Below are 16,229 nucleotides of genomic sequence, written 5' to 3'. Positions count from 1 at the left end.
AAAGGAAGAGACATTAGTGCTCACTCTTTCTCTCTGAGTACACAGAGGAGAGGCTGGGTGAGGATACAAGCAAAAGGCAGCCATCTGCAAACCAGAAAAAGAGATCTTGCTGGAAACCAACCCTGCTGGCCCCTTGATCTTGGACTTGTAGCTTGCAGAAGTGAGAAAATAAATTTCTGATGTTTAAACTGCCCAGTGTGGTGTTTTGTTATGGCAGCCTGAGCTGACTGAGATAGCATTGAAGGTACTTGTTATTTCTTGATCAAATCCAATCTGCATAATTCCAGGCACATGCAGGGTCAGTGTGATATTCTGAAGGATATCAAAATAATCAAGTTCTCCACAGACTAGATTATGGCAGAGAAGACAAGTGAATACAATGCTGAGGCAAGATTGTGAAGGTATATTGTTGGCCCTGCCAAGTAAAAGCAAACTTCTTCTGGTACTTGCAAGTTGGAAAATAATAAATGAAAGCATTTGTCAGATAAATAGCTGCATATCAAATGCCAGGAACTCTGTTCATATTTTCCAGTAAAGGTACCATGTCTGAAAGAACAGCTAATATTGGAGTCACCATGTAATTAAGTTTGTGGTGATCCATAGTCCAATTACCTTCTGAAAAGATCAAGGCTTGGGCTTCCCTGGTGGCGCAGTGGTTGAGAGTCCACCTGCCGATGCAGGGGGTGCGGGTTCGTGCCCCGGTCCAGGAAGATTCCACATGCCATAGAGCGGCTGGGCCTGTAAGCCATGGCCGCTGAGCCTGCGTGTCCGGAGCCTGTGCTCCGCAATGGGAGAGGCCCCAACAGTGAGAGGCCCCAGTAACGCAAAAAAAAAAAAAAAAAAAAAAAGATCAAGGCTTGTGTATCTATCTTCCAGTTTGACAGGATCAGATCCTAGGTGTCCAGAACACTGAATCTTGACCATCTTTCAACCTTCTTTTTACCTAAAGACAGACCCCTTTTCCCTGTTTACCTCACTGCCTCATGGTATTCTTGGCAAAGCAATCATCTCAAAAACTTAGTGACTGCTGATATATTTGCCTCCAGTCACTCTCAGGTACCTATAACTGCACCCAAAGACTTTTGCTAAGCACTGTTCTGGAATCTCCTTTGTTTTCTGGCCTCCTCACTCCTGTGACTCTCTCTCAACAAAGAGGCAGCCTCTTGGAGGCCACTGGGCTTGAGGGGCAGTCTACCCACTCACTCACACCTTTGTCCCAAGTCATGTTATTTCACTCAGAAAGTTCACCAAAACTGAAAAGTCAGCTCAATTACATTTTATTCCCATATTTTACTGTTTGGGGACTAGAAACAGTTACCTTTTGCAGCCTTACAAGTTCCTGAATTTCTGGGCTCTCTATTACCTTTCATTTTCTGCTTAAAAACAGCCAACTATTTCCTGAGTTCATCTCTTCCTTGGATTGCCTTCCCAAACAGAGCCAAGTCCAATTAAAACACGCTTCTAACATTCCATTTTCCAGTACACTCCCTATTGCGATGGGGTCTGCCTTCCAAATCTCTGCAGGTGACCCTTTGGTCGAATGATTTATCACTACATCACATAGATGTCCAGCCACCCAGCATGCTGTTTCTTCACCCTCTCTTGCCCAACTGCTAAGAAAATAGCCACCTATTTTTTGTCACCCAAACAGCCCACTGCAAAACAGCAATTTCCATGGTGTTAAATAAGTTACGGTAGTTGTCGTAAACAACGCCCACATTTCAGTGGCTCGACAAAGTAAAAGTTTCTCATGCACTTGATATCCAATGCAGATTTTCCAGCTGGGGCACCTCCCCCAGGCAGTGACTCAGCAATCCTGGCTCCTCTGTCTTGAAATGCTGCCATTTCTAACATGTGGCTCTAGATTTGCTACAGCAGAAGAGGAGAAAGGATCAGGTGTGCAAGGTATTTTATGGGCCAGCCTAGAAGTATCATCTATCATATCTGCCTACCTCCCACCGGCTGGAATTAGTTTCAGGGCCCCATTTGTGTAAATGGAGCTGGTAAATGTCATCCTCCTGGTTGCACAGGAAGAGAATTAAATGGTTGATAACAATGAGAATTATTTCTGCCAAAGACTGGTCTGAAATGTTATCTTCTGTCTTTGCAGAATCAAACGTTTCCCCCTCCACTTACACATGTCTTGAACATAATTTGTATCACATACCTGCCACCTTGTGTTAAAAATTTATTTTATTGACTCATCAGGTAATGAGTGCCTCAAGGTTGAGAACTGTCCTGTATTCATCTCTGTAGCACCTGAGCCTGAACTCTGCCTGCCACTTGGCAAGAGCTGAACGAATGCTTGTCAGGAGGATGTTGAGAGGGGAGGGAGGCGAGTGGAGGAGAGTGGACATTGAATCTGTCCTCTCTGCAGGGTAGGATGGGTGTTCTCTATTATGTGGACTAAAAATGCTGCCTGCCATATCAATAAACAAAGGATGTAGCAGCCATTAAGCCATCACGTTACAGTCTCCTGACGGTGAGCCCTGAGGGAACTCAGGATAGAAACAGGATGCCCGCCATCAAGCCCTCAGTCACTGCAGACACCCCACAAAGATGCACCCTGAGGAGACTCAGGATGGGAAAGCACAGGATACCGGCCCCAGACAGCGGAGGTGCACATCAAAGGAACAATTTCAGTGAGTCCAGACTCTTGCATCTTCCCATACAGAGAAAAGCACCAGTTTCCTTAACTTGAGATGTCTGGTTTTCTTTAATTAACAATAATCTTTTGACATTCCCTCTACCCAGTCTTTTTTGCAAAAACTCCTCTATAACCTGGCTCCCCACCTTGTCTCTTCAGAGTGATCTGAGATTCTTTGTCCCCGGCTTAAGTCCTCATTTTTTGTCCACCGGATTAAACAACTCTCAACTTTTAGGTTGTGCATTATTTTCAGTTGACAGTTTGAAAGAGAAAAATTGGGAGCTATTATAAGGCATATTTTCTAATAAAAATGAAAGTAGTGAATTCTGCGAACATGGCTCTGCGAGCGGCACGGAGTGTGCCAGCCGCGGTCTGCAGCCTGCACGCCATCTCTGTGCCCAACATGCCCTGCCCACCGTGGCCCTGGGGACTGAGGGTGGGCGCCGGCGGGGCGCCGCGCACCAGCCCCGCCCTGCTGTCGGTGCGTAAATTCACAGACAAACATGAATGGGTAACAACGGAAAACGGTGTTGGAACAGTGGGAATCAGCGATTTTGCACAGGAAGCTTTGGGAGATGTTGTTTACTGTAGGCTGCCTGAAGCTGGGACAAAATTGAACAAACGAGGAATTTGGTGCTTTGGAAAAAAGCTGCTAATGAACTCATTCTCCTCTATCAGGAGAAGTAACTGAAATTAATGAAGCTCTAGCAGAAAATCCAGGACTTGTCAACAAACCTTGTTATGAAGATGGTTGGCTGATCAAGATGACACTCAGTAACCCTTCAGAACTAGATGAACTAATGAGTGAAGAAGCATATGAGAAATACATAAAATCTATTGAGGAGTGAACATGGAACCCCTAAGTAAACTAGTTTGAAACAACTTAATCTAGCATAGTTGTCTTAAATTAGTAGCTGATAGATTTTTTTTAAAGCAACTTTTAGCAAAAGAAACTACTTGCTACAATGTTGCCTGAAGAAAATACCCCTTAACTTCCTAATGATGTCAGATAAACCCTCTGCATCTTTTTCACAACAGCCTGTGATTTTTAGGCTAGCGTCCAGTTATAACATTCAGAATTCCTGAAATTATCTGTGGTAAAACTAGTTATAAAAATTATGTAGTTCAAGAATAACATTGTTATCTTAACCTTATATAATATTGTAAATTGCTTACAGCCATCCCTGGATTTGGATCAAAATACTCAATGATTTTCGCACTGGAAATAAATGGCAGTGGAGAAAAGTTTGTGAGTTGTGTAGTGTCCAATGAAGAGCATTACTCTCTTAATTTTGTAATATACTGTGTTTGCTGGTACTATTTTTGTACAGTGAAGAAACAGCCTTGCAGGAAAATAAGAAACGGTTTAATAATAAAATATTCAACTTCTTAAAAAAAAATGAAAGTAGCAGTATGCTCCTTTTCATTTAGTCAAGAGGGAAAATTGTCCCCGAGCCCCACCAGCCTTGGCATTCACTTGCCAATCTTGAAACTCCCAGTGCTTTATTCTCAACACAATGAACATTCTTAGTAGAGACTATGATTTATATATCTTTGAATAACATCTCTTGTCCTGAATTAAATTATTACCTATAATAGAAAAAACAGCTGTAAATTATGGGCATCGGACATTCTCAGGACCCACGTTGCACTCAGTACTGGGAGGGTGATGTACGGGGAGTCTGTCCCCTGAAGATTTAGGACGACACCCCAAGGCTTCTCTTCTCAAGGAGCCCAAGAGAGAAAACCTTCTTATTCAGGCAGAACCAAGTCCAATTAACTGATGGAAATAAACAGAAATGTGGAACAGTAGCCCATTTTTGTGCTATTAACCTAGGAAACTCCTAAGGACTCCTGGTGAAGCTGCACGAAGGGATTCTGAACATCATCTGTGAGGTCTCCTGGCCCCTCAGCAGGGACGAGTGAGTGTGGAAGAGGATGCTTCCTGGGGGACAGAGGGGACCAGCCACCAGGATGGATATTCCAGGAGCTGTCGGGTGGTTGGGGAGTGCGGAGGGGGGCACCACGTCTAGGAGGTGCCATCAGAAGCGTGGACAGTGCAGGTTTGTATTTATCTTGACAGTTTTCTAGCAGATGCAAGTGTCTTGTTCTAAAATCAGAACAAGACTGGGGGTCCAGTGGTTAAGACTCCGCGCTTCCACTGCAGAGGGTGCAGGTTCCATCCCTGGTCAGGGAACTAAGGTGCCGCATGCCTGCAGGACGGCTAAATAAATAACAAAATAAGTAAATTAAAAAATGTGTTGAGTAGATAGACTACACTTAAAAAACTGGGTGACTATTATTGGTATATAAATTATAATAAATAAATAAATAATCAGAACATTGTGACAATTTTCTGACAGGTAGACGCGAAGTGTCTTGAGGAAGGGCACATTTTTATAACTTGCCCAGCCCTGGCCATCCCCACCAGCCCTGCCTCCCCAGAGCCCAGCTTGGAAAGGGGATTAGCTGTGCAGATGGGGGCCACATGTGTCCAGCTTTGGAGAAGGCACTCTCTGGCTGGAGTTAGGCACCTGCCTTTGAGAAATTCATCCAGCAGAAAGCTCTGCGAAGCAGCTCATGAGTCACCTGTCCATTTTCCCTGGGCACCTTCAGCTGGAGGCAGTGGAGCTCAGCCCTGGGAGAACCAGAGCATCAGAAGCTCAGGGTGCGGGCAGCCTCTCTTACCTACTGCGGGCTCCACCCCAGGGCATCACACATCACACGTCTGAACGGTCTGTCCTAATGGGCAAAATGCCCTCTCTTTCCACTTAGCTATTGTTTCTTTAATTAATTGACTCTACTTTTTAGAGCAGTTTTAGGTTTACAGAAAAAAAATGGAGCGGAAAATGGAGTTTCTGTATCCTTCCCTCTCTCCACACATAGTTTCCCCTATTATTAACATCCTGCATTAGTGTGGTGCACTTGTTACAATTAATGATATTAAAAATATAATTTAAATAAAGTAAAACCTAAATAGCATTTACATTTGACAATTAAATTATTATTTAAATGATGAATTAAAATAAATAATTATAATAAAAATAATACATTATTATTAACTAAAGTCCATAGTTTACATTAGGGTTCCCTCGAAGTTGTACATTCCATGGGTTTGGACAAATGCATAATGACATGTGTCCGTTAGTATAGTGTCATACAGAATAGCTTTATGGCCCTAAAAATCCTCTGTGCTCTGCCTACTCAGCGCTCCCCTCACCCCCAACCCCTGGCAAGCACTGATCTTTTTACTGTCTCCATAGTTTGCCTTCTTCAAAATATCATATAGTTGGAATCATACAATATGTAGACGTTTCAGATTGGCCTCACTTAGCAATATGCACTTACGTTTCCTCCACGTCTTTTTGTAGTTTGAGAGCTTTTTATCTCTGAATAATATTCCATTGCATGGATGTACCATAATTTCCTTATTCATTTATCTTTTGAAAAACATCTTGGGGGCTTCCCTGGTGGCGCAGTGGTTAAGAATCCGCCTGCCAATGCAGGGGACACAGGTTCGAGCCCTGGTCTGGAAAGATCCCACATGTCCCCGCGGGGCAACTAAGCCTGTGTGCCACAACTACTGAGCCCACGTGCCACAACTACTGAAGCCCACACGCCTAGAACCCATGCTCTGCAACAAGAGAAGCCACTGCAGTGAGAAGCCCGTGCACCGCAACAAAGAGTAGCCCCCGCTCGCCACAACTAGAGAAAGCCCGTGCACAGCAACGAAGACCCAACACAGCCAAAAATAAATAAATTAAATAAATAAATTTAAAAAAATCTTGGTTGCTTCCACGTTTAGGCAAATGTAAGTAAAGCTGTTATAAACATTCATGTTCAGATTTTTGTGTGGACAAAAATTTTCAACTCATTTCACCTAGGTTGGCAAACGTCTAGGAGCGTAGTTGCTGGATAGTATAGTAAGAGTATGTTCAGTTTTGTAAGAAACCGCCAAGCTGTCTTCCAAAGTGGCTGCACCATTCTGCATTCCCTCCAGCGATGATGAGACTTCCTTATTTTTTTTTTTTTTTTTTGCGGTACGCGGGCCTCTCGCTGTTGTGGCCTCTCCCGTTGCAGAGCACAGACTCCGGACGCGCTGGCTCAGCGGCCATGGCTCACGGGCCCAGCCGCTCCGTGGCACGCAGGATCCTCCCAGACCGGGGCACGAACCCGCGTCCCCTGCATCGGCAGGCGGACTCTCAACCGCTGCGCCACCAGGGAAGCCCGATGAGAGTTCCTGTTGCTCCACGTCCTCACCAGCATTTGGTGATGTCAGTGTTTTGGACTTTGGCCATTTGAATAGGTGTGCAGTAGTATCTTGTTTTAATTTGCAATTCCCTACTGACATATGATATCAAGCATTTTTTCATATGCTTCTCACTCATTTTTTCCCTATGGGCCTAAGGGAGATATTTGTAATTCAAAGCAGAAATAATTGGCTTGTCATTATGGGAGAAATACTTTTCTAGACTGATTGGGCCAAACACTCCCTTAACACATCTTTCAAAAGTGATGGGAATTGATACTAATGCCAAGTAACATTTTCTTTTTTACATGCTTTCAAATTAGACAGTACAATCAATGTTAAAACAATGGGGAATAATTGATGCCCTCTCCAGAGGATCCTAGCTGGGAATGGAGTTTTCTCAGCCATGTGGAGCCTTTGAGACCAAATCTTGCTGACGTGCAATGTGCGGAAGCAACCAATCTAGACTGTTGAATACTTTGCAAAGAGCTAGACACTAACTTGAGATAGTTCTACAATATTGCCTCCCACTTGTGTATTTTAGGTCATGCAAGCTAGAGTTTTAAAAAGAGAAAGGCAATTGTCACCTCATTGAGAGAATTGGCTTGTTTTCAATTCTATCAAACTGAAGAATTTAAATTTAGTGTCTGTGCTTGCTCCAGCAAATTCTCCATGAGCCAATATTTATTAAGACGTTAACGTTATCTCTTAAGGACCACCCTGTCAGCCACAGTGAGAGACGCAAAGAGCAAAGAGTGGTGGCTCCCTCGTCACCTTGATGGGAAGATGGCATTAATACACAGACAACAGCCCAGACAGCAAACATCTACAAACAGGAATGCAACTGCCAGAAGTTTCAACGTCCAGCTTGACCATGACGCTTGAGCTCTTTCTGTCTCTAGTTTGACATTGACAATGGGAGCTGTCTTCCCTGAAGCACGCCACCCCAAAGAAGGACCTGCTCTTAGTGGGACTGAGTGACAGAGCCCAGTGGCTGTCTGTCTGAGATCCTCAATGTGTCCTTGCAATGGTCAGTGTGTGGGCATCATGGTTCCTAGAGGCCCCCTACTCACAGCTTGAGTTTTCCTCCTTAAGCTTTGGGGAATAATGAACTGTCAGGTCTCTGGAATGTCTAAGTCAGCGTTTCCAGGAATCCAGGCCAGACTCTTCCCAAATGCACCCAGACTGTGGAGCTCGACTGTGAGCTTCATTGCTGCTCATCTTCATCCTGGCCAAGCTCTGTCGAGCATTGCTCTATGAGGCAAGACGGGAAGTGAGATGTCTTTAACACCCTTGGGCTTTGTCTTTAGCCCAGGGGCCCTTCATTTATCATGGTTTTCACTCCGCTCTGGGTATTACATAAAACTTTTCCAAATATTCCCTCCAAGATATAGAGTTTTAACAATCTCATTCATTCATTCTTCCTCAACCAACTCATTCATAGATACTGAAGAACCCACTCATCCAGTGTAATCTATACAAAGCAGGTGGGTTTCCAGTATCTTCCTAGAGGAAATGCAAACTGAGGGAGGTACCCTGGCAAAGGGCAGATCTCTTTGACCAGAGGGCTTCATATACAGTCTTCAAGAGATACCACCTCCCCTTTTCCATTTGGAGCAGAGCAAATGCTCACCGGGGGACTAGCTGCATGGATGATGCAAACCCTTAGTCCTCAGCCTAATGCTAAGGCAGCCCTCCCCAGCACCCCATCAGCTCTCCATGTTCCAGTCCTGTTGAATCCATCTTGCTTCATTTCTGGTGGGCTAGAGAGTCCCATCATCCTTCCTGAAAGCAGGAGCATAGTACCTAATCCTTCCTGTTCTTCCCTATATACAGACACCTGTCCATCTGCCAATGGACGTCTAGATAGATCACTAAATGCTGAGGGATTTTTATACTGCTTCTTTAAACATATCTTCATTTTATGTAAAAACTGACTGCTTTAGGAGACCCAGGAATTGATGAGGTAACAATCTAATATTCCATCTCTATTGTATTTGACAAAGGTGAGGATTTTATAAATGAAGGTGAACATTCTGAAATATTACCTTTGAGTTCCATTAGTCAGTGGCAATATAAATATGATTTTCCAACCCCATTTTCTTCAGGGAAAAGTGGAGAATGTCATTTAAAAAGAAACTGCTTTCAGCAGTTTTTAAACTGGTCCGTAGTTGAATGATAGTGTTAATTAGATTCCATCATTCTGTGGACAAGGTCCTAGAAGTTCAGAAAGACTATTTTACTGACTTAGCAGTTCCATTTACTATCTTCTGACAAGTTGGGTTTTGAAATGACTTAAAGCAGGAAGGACATTTTGACCAAACCTGATGTTAGCACTGGGGTTAGAACAAACAGACAAAAGGCAGTTTTACAAAATGTTCTGGTTCTTTGTGAGGTTAAGAGGATGTCCTGATATGTGTATATTTGTCTTATCTGCTCTGAAAAGTTTTCCATCCTCAGTCCATTGTGGTTCTCAAAAAAAAAGCAAACCATCATACTCTTTATAATTGTATTAGTTACCTATTGCTGCATAACAATTGTACCACAAACTTTAAGGTGTAAAACAACACATGTTTATGACCTCAGAGTTTCTGAGGGTTGGGACTCGGGGGCACAGCTAAGCAGGGTCCTCTGCACAGGGTCTCACCAAGCTGCAGTCAAGGTGTCAACTGGGTTGGGATCCCATCAGAGACTCTAATTGGAAATAATCTGCTTCCAAGCCGGTGTGGTTGTTGACAGCCTTCAGTTCCTGTGGTTGTAGGACTGAGGGCTTCAGCATCTTGCTGTGAGTCATCTCGAGGACATTTTTACCTCCTTGTCATGTGGACCTCTCCATGGAGCAGATTCCACCATGGCAGCTGGCTTCTTCAAAGCAGAGAGAGCATCTTTCAAGATGGGTGTTACAGTCCTATATGTCATAATTACACACAAAAGAAATTGAATCAGTAATCAAAACCTCCCAAGAAACAAAAGCCCAGGGCTTCCCTAGTGGCGCAGTGGTTAAGAATCTGCCTGCCAGTGCAGGGGATGCGGGTTTGAGCCCTGGTCCTGGAAGATCCAACATGCCGCAGAGCAACTAAACCCGTACGCCACAACTACTGAGCCTGTGCTCTAGAGCCCACGAGCCACAACTACTGAAGCCCACATGCCTAGAGTCTGTGCTCCGCAACAAGAGAAGCTACCACAATGAGAAGCCTGCGCACCACAACGCAGAGTAGCCCCCACCCGCTGCAACTAGAGAAAGCCCACACGCAGCAGCGAAGACCCTATGCAGGCAAAAATAAATAAAAATAAAATAAATAGATTTATAAGAAAAATAAAAAGTCCAGGACCAGACAACTTCACTGATGAATTCTACCAAACATTCAAAGAAGAATTAATATTGATCCTTCCTAAACTCTTTAAAAAAACAGAAAAGGAAAGTAATCTTTCAAACTCATTTATGGGGCCAGAATTACTCTGATACCAAAACCAGGCAAAGCTGCCACAAGAAAAGAAAATTACACGACAATTTCCCTGATAAACACAGATGGAAAAATTCTCAACAAAATATTAAAAAAAAAAATTCAGCAATGCATTAAAAGGATCATACGTGGGCTTCCTTGGTGGTGCAGTGGTTAAGAATCCGCCTGCCAATGCAGGGGACACTGGTTCAAACCCTGATCTGGGAAGATTCCACGTGCCACAGAGCAACTAAGCCCATGCACCATAACTACTGAGCCCGCATGCCACAACTACTGAAGCCCACGCACCTAGAGCCCGTGCTCTGCAACAAGAGGAGCCACTGCAATGAGAAGATGGAGCACCACAACAAAGAGTAGCCCTCGCTCACCACAACTAGTGAAAAGCCAGCGTGCAACAATGAAGACCCAATGCAGCCAAAAATAAATAAATAAATTAATTAATTAAAAAATTAAAAAAAAAAAAGGATCATACACCATGAACAAGTGGGGTTTATTCCAGAGGTGCAAAGATGGCTCAATATCTTCAAGTCAGTCAATGTGATATACCACATTAAACAAAATGAAGGATAAAAATCATACAATCATTTCAATAGATGCAGAGAAATCATTTGACAAAAGTAAACATCCTTTATGGTAAAAACTTTCGACAAAGCAGGTATAGAGGGAACATACCTCAACGTAATAAAAGCCATATTTGACAAGCCTACAGCTAACATCATACTCAGTGGTGACAATCTTTTCCTCTAAGGTCAGGAACAAGACAAGAAATCCTACTCTCACCACTTTTATTCAGCATATTATTGGAAGTCCTAGCCAGAGCAATTAGGCAAGAAAAAGAAATAAAAGGAATCAAAATTGGAAAGGAAGAAGTAAAACTGTCATTATTTGCAGATGACAAAACATAAATATAGGAAATCCCTAAGACTCCGTCAAAAAACTGTTAGAATTAATAAACAAATTCAGTAAAATTGCAGGATATAAAATCAATACACAAAAATCTGTTGTGTTTCTATACACTAATAACAAGCTATCAGAAAGAGAAATTTAGAAAATAATCCCATTTACAGTTGCATCAAAAAGAATAAAAAACCTAGGAAGGAATTTAACCAAGGAGGTGAAAGATCTGTATATTGAAAACTACAAAATATCAGTGAAAGAAATTGAGGAAGAATGCAAATAAATGGAAAGATATTTTGTGCTCATGGATTGGAAGAATCAATCTTAAAATGTCCATGCTACCCAAAGCAATCTACAAATAAATGCAATCCTTATGAAAATTTCAATGGCATTTTCACAGAAATTGGACAAATAATCTTAAAATTTGTATGGCACCCCAAATAGCCAAAGAAGCCTTGAGAAAGAACAAAGTTGGAGGCATCATGCTCCCTGATTTTAAACTATATTACAAAGCTATAGTAATTATGGTATTGACGTAAAACTATGGATTCGACTCTCAATTTTGTGGAAGCTTGATTTGAATGAGTTTTTTAGAGCTGAAAGTCTTGCCTCCAACTCCCAATAGTACCTGCAAATCTCAAAGTATGTGTTGTAAGTATGTATCAGAAGTGGGCTTGATCTGCAGGCACTGTTCCCGATGCTGGGCTTACCAGGGGAAGGTGAGGTAGCCTGCTGGAGATGCCTTCTCCATGAGCTGACTCATTGGGTATCCATCCCCTTTGGCATTTCTCTTCTCACTGAGATGTAATATCAAGAGGGTCCTAACCAATAAGACAGAGGTTTCTAGAAATGGAATCAGTGGGCAGAGTGATTCAAACTGCTGTGCTGTGGAGCCTGGGGCAGACATTCCCTCCTGGATCCAGCAGAAATGGAAGCCTGGCCCTAGAGAAGCATCCTCTGAGGAGGGCAGGTATATTAGTAAGCTCTCTGCCTTGTTGGATTTCAGATTTAGCCAAGACAGCCAGTGGATTGTTTTCCCATAAATAGCAGCAGACTGAGTGGGTAGCAGATAGCAGATGACTGACGCCTTGCACAGTCATGGGAGGGAGGAGCCTGGGACTCAGGTGGTTTGGATGAGAAGCAGGTAAAAGGTAGAGAGAGAAGTCCCTGCCAGGCAGAGTGCCAGCTGCTGCCAGGTCAAGTGAGGAGAAGCTTAGCACTGAGCCCTGGGGGTTGCTGGAGGGATTCTGAGTCAGTGAAGGAAAGGGACCGTCTGTTGGGGCTGAGGGAAAAATCACTTGGGGTTAAAACAAATAAGGCAGCCGGCAATTGTAAAAGGTGACAGCTTCTGCAATACCACTTGACTTCAGCCCCTTCATGCTAAACAAGTCCCGCGTTCTGTCCTGCACCTTGTGCAGTGGCAAGGCTTAACCACAAAGTTGAAGGGCAGAAAGAAAGCCCAGTTAGGCAAGCGAAGACAGCGTGGGAAGCCTGCCCCTTCCAGACCTGGGCACAGTGACGGGAGGAAGGAGGGGCTCTCTGAAACTGCCCCTCAGGGGAGAGGGGCGGACAAGCTGTGGGAAAGGGCTTGGGCCCCGGCTCCAGCCCCAGGGCTGCCACAGCAGAGGGAGGCCAGGTATGGGAAAGCACGCTGCTTATAGGAGGCTGCAGGTGCTGAGAGGCAGCTCAGAAGGCAGCAGGTCTGTGGGCAATGCGGCCAGCGCCTCTCCATGCCGAATGAAGAGCTGTGGGTTGGACCCCTGGATGCACCTGGTTCCCCAGGGATCCTGAACGATGAGGGAAGACTGCCCTGGCCATTAGAGAGAGGCTGGAATGCTGGTCCCCGAGGAGAGGCTACAGCCTCAGCAGTAGCAGGGCAGTTTCCCTGCAGACCAGCCTCCTGCCTGGGATAGGTGGACAGCCCTGGGGTCCAACGTTAAATCTCAGCTAGGAGTTGGTCCCAGTCGGGGTGGGAGACACATGTTCCGATGGGCAAAACAAAGACAGCGGATCCTCCCCAGGGGCATAGCAGAAGGCTGGAGGAACCAGGGGCCCCTGAATCACGCTGGAGCTGCAGGCTGTTAAGTCGCGACTTATTTGGCAATCTTGGACTTCATCATAGCGTAAGGATACCCCAAATCTCATCCTTAGTGACGCTAGTCAAGGCTGAGTCTGTGCTCTGAGAACAAGATAACAGAGCAAAGAGGCAGACGTGAGGGCCCCAAGCTGGCCCAGGGAGGGGTTTTAGCTTTTGGAAGTTGCTTCTGTACAAGAGGGGTCGCCAGGGGACACCCCCAAGAGCCATCAATCATGTGTACCCACTCACTCGCTTCCAAGCATACAGGATCCAAGACGATTATGGGTCTAAAAATACACAGGCCAGCTGTGTTTGGCAATACACTTGAATGACCTCCAGCCAGAGGCAGCGACACGCACACTTGTCCAGACTGTCTGTGTGAAAGCCACCAATTCCCCACAGGACACTTGTTTCAGGATCCAGACCCTCGGCCCAGGTTGTCCCGTCCTAAAGCATGGAGCTTCTCTACCTTGGTTTTCTTGTTGAGTGAGAAGCAGTGTGGGAGTCATTGTTTCATTTAACAAGTGTGTTTTGAGCCCTGACTATGCCCCAGGTTCTCTACCAGGTCTTCAGGTGGACCTCGATGGACGGGCCCTGGGATAGTGCTGTCCAGGGGGGATAAAACGTAAGCCGCGGAGGCCACGCTGTGCTCATATCTAATCCTTGGAACCCAGCCTCCTGGGCACTGATCAGCCTGGGTGAATGGAACACTTGAGGTTGACGTCTCTGTGTATGATGGCTGCTAGCCTGCTGTTCAGACAATCACTTGGGAAAATGCCAGAGATTTCTATCATAGGAAGGCATAAAATGTCTATCAGAGGAGGATTTGCCTGCAGAAAGTGGGAAGAATAGCTAACCCTCTGCACATTAAAAGTAGTCTCCTGCTACCTATTTTTTATGTTGGTGAATCCATGTTCTATGTAAATAATTAGCATATAACCAACCATTTGATGTCTGAATAATTTTAACAGGTTAACAATCAGCGTCCTGGTTTTGTTGCATACATGTCCAACAGGCTCATACACTGTCATCCCCATAACTCATTCTGCAAATGCTCTTCTGGTGGGTCCGAGAGTGATTTCGTGAGGAATTCTGAGGCATGTGGTAGAAAATAAAATAGAAAATTACTTACGTCTCTTTCACTGTGGTTTGGAAGAGATGCATCTTTACAGGAAAAGGCCATTTTTGGACTAGCTTTTTAAATTAAATTTTAAAAAAGAGGATTAAAATGTTGTCAATAAAGATTATATTCTTAGTAAGGTTTGCTTTTCTCTGGTCAAACAAATTTGCATTGTACTTGGAGAACCTCCACTTTGAACAGACCTAGTTTTTAAATGATTTGAAGTAAATGTAACAGTATTTAATGGGGGGAAGTAAATAAGTTATGACTTATGAATCTTACTGAGGAAAATGTTCATTCTTATTCACTACTTGACCAGCTTCAAGTCTCTAGAAAGAGCAGAGGGACACTGTGAAGTAAGGATTCTTACTGTGCACGCCATCCTTTGTGGAGCCAAGGCTTTGAAAGTGAAGTTATTTTTATTTATCCAAATTGAAAATTTATTTTCTTTTTAAATATAGCATTTTAAGTCTAAATTATATTTTGCCTGCCAACTTGAACTGGAGTCTCTTATGGTATTATGGTCTTTACTTCGTATGTGATAAACAGTTTCCAAATCCTCTAATGGCACATTTCCAGTTCAGTATGCCATGAAATCAATACTTCTGAGCTTTGACAATGAAGGAAAGCTTTCAGTAATTTTAAGTCCAGGCAAGATAAATATTAGGAATGTAACTCCTAAAGCTTCCAGCGGTGTGCTTATTAAATTCACACTGTCAATGGTCTTCAAAGAACAAGCAATACATTTAAAAAGTTCAATCACTTTTACAGTTAACATTTCCTAAAATTCAATAGAAATTCAGCTTAACTTTCAAACTCAGAATTAAGAGCCTAAGAATATGTTACGGTGTTTTTGTATACAGATAGATGGTATGTTGTAGACCAACAATGTTTGCTGTTCATGATCAAATAGTGATAAAAATGTAAGACCATTGGGTCTTTAATTAGCATTAAGTATTTGACAATTCAAAAAAATAAGGAAAAAAGGAAGGGAGAGAGAGAGAAAGAACATAAGAATGAAAAGAAGAAAACAAGGAAGAAACAAAGAAAAGAGAGAGAGGGAGGGAGAGAGAGAGAGAAAGAGAGAAAAAAGAGAGGAAGGAAATTTCTGGTTTTCCAAATCGGTCTTGCTATTTTCCATTCCCCCCAGCCAGGTGGGTGAGACTTTGAGTTGCTTCACATCCTCACCGACACTTAGTATGCTCAGGCTTTTCATTTGAGCCATTCTATCACATGTGTGGTAGTATGTTTGTGGTATCAATTTGCATTTTCCTAATGACTAAAAATGTTGAACATCTTTTCATGTGCTTATTTGCCACAGGTGTATTTTCCTTAGTGAAGTTCAGATCTTTGGCTCATTTAAAAATACAGCCTTTCATGGGACTTCCCTGGCAGTCCAGTGGTTAGGACTCAGTGCTTCCACTACAGGGGGTCGGGGTTCGATCCCTGGTCGGGGAACTAAGATCCCACAGGCTGTGCGGTGAGGCAAAAAAAAAAAAAAAAATTAAAAAGAAATACAGCCTTTCAACTTCTACTCCTCGGTATTTATCACGCCCACCCCTCCCCCAACACCTGTCTGTGCAGGTCCACACCTGCTCTTCTCCTGACTCCTCACCCATCTCCCTGTCCTGCCCACTCCTCTGCATCACACTCATGGCTACCAGAGAAACCTCCGGAGCCTCCAGGTCTGATGTCATAGCCCCTCTCAGGCATATCTGTGGGCTCTGAACGACGGGACTTTCTGTCCTCTGAACGACGGGACTTTCTGTCCTTTG

General features: G+C 43.8%; 1 pseudogene; it reads left to right on the top strand.

Annotated features, from left to right (window-relative positions):
* Window positions 1-2,981: 2,981 nt before the first annotated feature.
* Window positions 2,982-3,755, top strand: LOC111178488 (glycine cleavage system H protein, mitochondrial pseudogene; annotated as a pseudogene).
* Window positions 3,756-16,229: the final 12,474 nt, after the last annotated feature.

Source organism: Delphinapterus leucas, chromosome 3 (assembly GCF_059928025.1).
Source record: "Delphinapterus leucas isolate spDelLeu-1000000601 "Yukka" chromosome 3, BTC_Dleu_Yukka2, whole genome shotgun sequence".
Taxonomy (NCBI): Eukaryota; Metazoa; Chordata; class Mammalia; order Artiodactyla; family Monodontidae; genus Delphinapterus; species Delphinapterus leucas.
The sequence above is the reverse complement of the archived record's forward strand: the minus strand, read 5'-3'. Positions and strand labels throughout refer to the sequence as shown.